This window comes from Lutjanus erythropterus, chromosome 4 (genome assembly GCF_056507025.1).
Source record: "Lutjanus erythropterus isolate fLutEry1 chromosome 4, fLutEry1.hap2, whole genome shotgun sequence".
NCBI classification, from domain to species: domain Eukaryota; kingdom Metazoa; phylum Chordata; class Actinopteri; order Lutjaniformes; family Lutjanidae; genus Lutjanus; species Lutjanus erythropterus.
In genome coordinates, this window is record NC_139320.1 from 21,749,705 (window position 1) to 21,756,414 (window position 6,710).

Genomic DNA, 6,710 nt, shown 5'->3' on the forward strand with positions numbered 1-6,710 from the left:
ACAGCATATTCGCCTCTTAAAAAGGTCAACCTAAAAAAAAAAACGTAAAAAGTGTGCACTACATTTATTAGAATATTGTTTTATGTGATTATTGTTTTTGCCATCAGATATCCTTTTCTGATGGCAGACTACCATTATATAAGCCAAATGTTGCTCTTTCCTAATGAACTCCATTGGTAAAATCAGTCATTTTACCTCGCAGCACACAGGTTTGTCTTTGTCTCCCTTGATCTGTTATTTTGCTTGTGTTATTGTGTGACTTCAATAAAACCAAATTGTCCTTTTAAAACACAGAAGTCACACAATAACACAAACAAACTAACAGATCGAGGCAGCAGTAGACCAGTAAGTCCTGTCTTCTGTGGGGTAAAATTACTGCTTTCAACTTTGGTTGAGTTTGGTTGGTTTGCAAAGAGTGGATGAACGCATATACAAAAGGTTCTTGGTAGAACTCTCTGTGTGTGTGTTCTATGTAAAACCCTTGGAATATAAAAAGGCTCTGGATAAAACCCCAAGAGAGGGTTTTGGGTGGAACAGAAGGCTGTTCAGATGGAAGCTTTCACAGGTGATTCTAGGTATGACCCTTTATGTTCTATAGGTAAAACTCTGAAAGGGCTCCCAGTGAAATGGACCTTTCTACCAGGTTCTACCAGAAACAAAAAATAGGGACAAGCTGAAGCACCTTTATGGTTCTAGTTAACATTTTTTATACTGTGTCTGCGATGATTTGTTTTCTTTGTCCGTCACTTTGCCTGTCAGTCGGTGTCACTCCATGTTTCAACATTCAAGCCAGCTGGAACAGTGGACATCAACCCAGGAAAAAGGCAGCCACGGGGGGTCTGGGTCTTCAGAGAGGTAGTAGGCCTACGGCTCAGCAGGAGGGTCGGGCACATACACAGACAGAGGTAGGACGAGAGACAGACAGCCAGAGAGAGGCAGCAAACGGTTTGAGAAGCGAGACAGCATCATAACCACACACCATCAGGGATTAGATGGTTAAAGGAAGAAATGACAAGCATTTGATAGGGGCCTTTGAGAGAATGTTTTCTCTCTCTCATTCCAACATCATCAAAATAGGCTTGGGACTGCAATGCAACCCCCAAACACACACACACACACACACACACACACACACACACACACACACACACACACACACACACACACTCACAGACACTCAGACAAGTTAATTTCACCCATGCCCTTTTAATGCCAATCTGCTGTTATGAAGGCAGGGATAAGCAGTGAAAAAAAAAGAAAAAAGAAAGAAAAAAACATTTAATTCATTTCTTGTGTGTAAGCTTGGAGCAATGAGATAGTAAATATCCAATCATGGTGTCACAGAGAGGGATATTGGTTTGTGTCATGCTCTTTCTGTCTGTCTCTATTTTTTTTTTTAATGTGAGTTTGTGTGTGTACATATCCATATCCACATGCATGTGTATGAACTGAGACACTCAAATCTTGTACTCAAGCATCAAAAGCACAAAACTTTGAATATGTATTTATCAATATGCATGCCATCATATAACGTTAATAACGTTAACCATAATGATTGCATAATATTCATAGCAGTATTTTTCTGAAGGGAAATATAACCATCAGTGATCGCTTTCAAAATTTCGATTAATCTAGAATTACTCAAAATGTAAACCAGTGAATGAATGAATGAATGAATGAATAAATTTTAACATTTATTACAAATTTCCTTCTAGAATGTCACAGAAAATAATTATAGCTTATGGGAAAAGGCTGCAATGAGCTGAAAATGTTTTTAAAAAACAGCATATAGAACCATACAACATGATCTATTATGAATAATGTAATATAATATATTTCTACTAGGTGTCAATGGGTTGTGTTCTGCTTCAGACTTCTGTTCTCTGAACCTGACATTGCCTACATTTTGGTATATGCAGCTGTGGTTTTTGCCTCTGCTATCTTTGTGATTTTTGTGGGGGTTCTTCCTCTAAATTGTCAATAAAACAAGACAAACATTGGGAATGTTGCTGTGTTAAAAGCTGAAAACCCTAACACAAAAGTTCAGCAAATTACAGGTGCAGTTATTTGTATTTCAGTGAAGGCACCTCTACGTCTGAGGCCACAGTTCTCAGCAGGAAACCAGTGGATTGTGAATGAGTCCTTACCACAAGTGAAAGAGTTCAAGTATCTCAGGGTCTTGTTCTCGAGTGAGGGGACAATGGAAGCGTGAGATGGGCCGGATAATCGGAACAGCAGAGCGGTATTGCGTTCGCTTTACCGCACTGTTGTGATGAAAAGAGAGTTTAGCCAGAAGGCAAAGCTCTCGATCTACTGGTCAGTCTTTCCTACTCTCACCTATGGTCATGAAGGGTGGATCATGACCGAAAGAACGAGATTGCAGATACAAGCGGCTGAAATGGGTTTTCTCAGGGGGGTGGCTGGCATCTCCCTTGGGGACAGAGTGAGAAGCTCAGTCATCCATGAGGAATTCCGAGTGGAGCTGCTGCTCCTTTGCGTAGAAAGGAACCAGCTGAGGTGGTTCGGGCATCTTGTAAGGATGGCACCTGGTTGCCTCCTTAGGGAGGTGTTCAGGCACGTCCAGCTGGGAGGAGGCCACAGGGCAGACCGAGGACTAGGTAGAGGGATTATATCTCTGCCCTTGTGCCCCAGTCAGAGACCCGATTTTGGATAAGCGGTTGAAGATGGATGGATGGATGGAAGCAAATAATAAAAATCAAGATCACTTACAAAGAAACAATATCAATGCGACGATTTCCATGTGGTCAATAACACCACCTATGGCTAAAATAGATGAAAATGTCTAATTTTTTGTTGCCTTTTGTGTAATTTATGTGTATATAACAAATTTTAAATAATAATAATAATAATAATAATACAGACAGTTTTAGGTAAAGTCTGGAACTGGCGCCTCTGCAGTTAAAAAACAATGGAATGTGACAAACATGACCCTGCTCTGATGTTTAACGATAAATTTTCCAAGCTGAACTTTATTCACTAAGACAGACCTAATGATTTACAGTTATAACAAAAATAATAAGGAACAGGAAAATCTGCTGATTACAGCGTGATTACATTGTAGAACCGGTTTTCCTTAACTTCCTTAATCAGGACCTCTACATCCTTCCTTTGATTTTCAACACAAAATAGTCACTTACCATGTGCTGCATATCAGACATGACATGTGTGAGTGCACGCTTACACACATACTAACACGCACAGAGACACAGACCAGATTAACCAGAGATGGGCCTGGCTTCCTTTAACCTTCACAGGTAATGAAGCACTTGTCCTTCACTGACATGAGGGTCCCTAATTGGTAGAACAGAGACAGATAGAGACCAGAGACAGAGCTGGTGGAGGTGGTGGTGGTGGGGGGGGGGGTTACTTAAAACCTGCTGAGCTGAGAAACGGGGGGGAAAGGGGTAATGCATGTGAGACAGCTGGTTAACAGGTTTCAGAACGCACCACTCTAACTAGATAACTGAGTAAATGGAGTGTGGGATGAAGACTGACAAGGTCAAGAGGGACAGAGTGGTCTATACTATCTAGTTTCTGTAGATTTTTTTTTCTTTTTGGTGGCCTGCCAGCATAGGTAGAAACAATGGAGTGGCTGGGCCAAGGATACTTAACTGTACTGTATATGCAGACATTTGCATCTGAAAAACCATCGCAAGCACCCAGTTTACACCGGCCACATCAGCTGCATTTTCTATTATCCAGCTGCAAACAGCAACACAACCCAGAGCAGTGCTCCACGTGTGATATTTTAATAAAAGTCCACTGTGCAGCTGTGTTCTGTATAAACAAATTAAAAAATATTAGACTTGGATAAGGATGCCCCTGATTGGGGCAGCTGACACTTTCAGCTGCAGTTTGCGCTCTTTCGGCATCAAATGCTGCAGTATCTCTATCTCCCATCATCATTCACCCAACTCCACACTCGGTGCTGACTCACAGACTGCAGTTTCATTTTTAAGTTAATTTGTCCTGTTTGTTAAAAGTGTTATTTAACAGTAGTGGAATTAGAAGATATAAGAATGAAGTAATGAAATAAGTTGATGGAATGAATGCTTTTAGGGGAAATGTAGCTATCTGAAACAAACATTGTGTTCAATTTCATGCATGAGAAACACGAGTGAAATTTTGTATGCTTAGTGACAGATGGGAGGGTAATGTTTGGAAATACAGAAATCAATAAGAAAAAAATGTAAGTTGGTCACAATTTGTCAAACAATTCAACAAATATACATAGCCTGAATTAGCTAATATCAAATCAATACATTTGTAAACACATCTTTTTCTCTGGTTTCAGCACTTCATCCAGACAGAAAGGAAGGTTACAATATCACATCTCTAGTTAAGCGCAGACGGGGCCCTCTGCTGGACTCTATGGGTAATAGCTTTCTCTAATCACATTCACGTATTCGGCCACTGAAAATCTGGATATTCATAGCCAGCCAATCAGGACAATGCTACCAATTTGTGTGTGACAGAATATAAAGAAGCGTCTCCCTGCCTCTTCATCTGACAACCTCCTCAGCAGACGGTAACAAAGAGCCCATTGGTGGAGGTCACCGCCTGCTAGTAGTTCTAAAGTTACAATATCGTAACCTTACTCTCTCACACACAGGCTCCACTCTGTGGGTACAGTCAGTGAAACCCGATGAGTCAGTTGTGTCAAGCCAACAGCCCCAGCCTGAAGGTTACACACCACGTTCCTCCAACGTCTTTATAGTAAGGCAAAGTCGTGCCCAATCAGATGTGCCCCATGGGACCTAGACTTCAGAAAAAATATAAGACATTTAAGAAAAACAAGACTAAAGTGGTGTAAAAGACATTAGATGAAAATGACTAAAAGACGTAACAAGATGAAAATGATATAGAAGACATAAGACAACGAAACAAGACAAAAACATCACAATACATGACGATGTTAAAGACATAACAGGATGTAACAAAATAAATACTGTGGAGAAAAGGTGAGATTCAGTTAGCTTTGCACAGAAACAGCTGGCAGAAATGTCTTCAGAGGACAACCTTTTACTTTTTCAGAGCCTTCAGAGCCTGTTCTTTTTCATTTTTACTTGAGTAAAGAAGTTGAAACAGTATATCTAGTTTTACCAGTCTGTTTTTTTGTTTGTTTGTTTGTTTGTTTTTGTTTTAATATAATATTTCCACTATGTGTCAGTGGGTTCTGTTCTGCTTACATCTTCTCTGAACCTGACATTGCCTACATTTTGGTATATGCAGCTTTGGTTTTTGTGATTTTTGTGTATTATTTTTCCCTAAATTGTCAATAAAACAAGACAAACATTGGGAATATTGCTGTGTTAAAAGCTGAAAACCCTAACACAAAGGTTCAGCAAGTTACAAGTGCAGTCCCGGTCAGGAGACAGGCCGGGAGAGGTTGTCCCAGCGTGGGCAATGTGCCAATCACGTCTGCTTCCTATGACACAGGCCCCCCAGACTTTGGGGATGGTCCAGGGCTAGGCCGTCAATATCAAGGTCAACTCTGCAAACCATGGAAAAGACTCCTGTCTCAGCAGTGGGGGAATGAGATAAACGGGGGGAAGATATAGAGCAGCTTTTTTGGCCCGAGCTTTACTGTAGCTTACCAACCCACCGAGGATTGAGGGTTAGCGTTAGAGTTAGGGTTACAACAATAAAGTTAAGATGACAACTGTTAATTACCTGATTTGAAATCCCAATATAGCTGAATACATACAAGAGCTGTTGTTGGTTTTTGTCAGATGACATCTCAATCATAAAATAAGGATTTTATCGCAGCACTGCAGAACAACTCCTTGTTAACATGTAGTGTTCATGGGCCACAATTATACTACTGCAAGTAGTTTTAACTGGCTTGAAATCAAATGTGACAAGCCTGTGTTTACATTTTCCCAGGCAGAGTAACAGTGAGTTCATTAGCCAGCCAAGGAAGAGGGATGATATTTTTATTTAAATAATTTTATTTTTGATGTTGTGTTTTGTGGTTATGGAAGAAACACTATACCTTTTGTTCTCAGGGGCCTCCAAAGTCAACACCATATGAACACTCCATATAATAGCTTTAAATAACTGCAACAGAAACAAAAAAAAGTAAAACAAACAAAAAACAGTATCATGAGTCAGCTGCATCAAAACAGATTTCTTTAGGTGACCACAGACACCAAGAATTAACTTCAGATGACTTTCTGATGTCTGTATTCAATTTAGTCATGAATTTTAAAACATTGATATAAACCATCCTAAAGCACAGCTGTTGCCATTAACATGCATTTATGTACAGTATATTTATGATTTGACCATAATCCGACCATTTGGTCAGCTGGGGTGTCTGTCCCGTATTTCCAGATGTTGGCTGTTATGCGGTTTTGTTGTTGACTGACTGAAAAGACACTGATGACAAAGAGATTTATCTGCTATTATGTCGTCCTGACAATTCATTGTGGAGGTCCTTACAACATGACCAGGAACTGCTAATATTAATAAAAATAGTTTTCACCCTAAAACAGCATTTTACAATTAAGATGGATTAATGTGGATGTAATATACATTTGAAAATTTGACTTGCAGGTTTCCAGATTTAATGGGAAAAGCCAATCCAAGCTCAGGAAGAAAGGTTTTCTTCAAAACAAGTAAGTAAGAATAATGTGCAAGTTGAAAACAGAAAGGAAAGACACCTTTATTTCCTTACCTTTTATTTG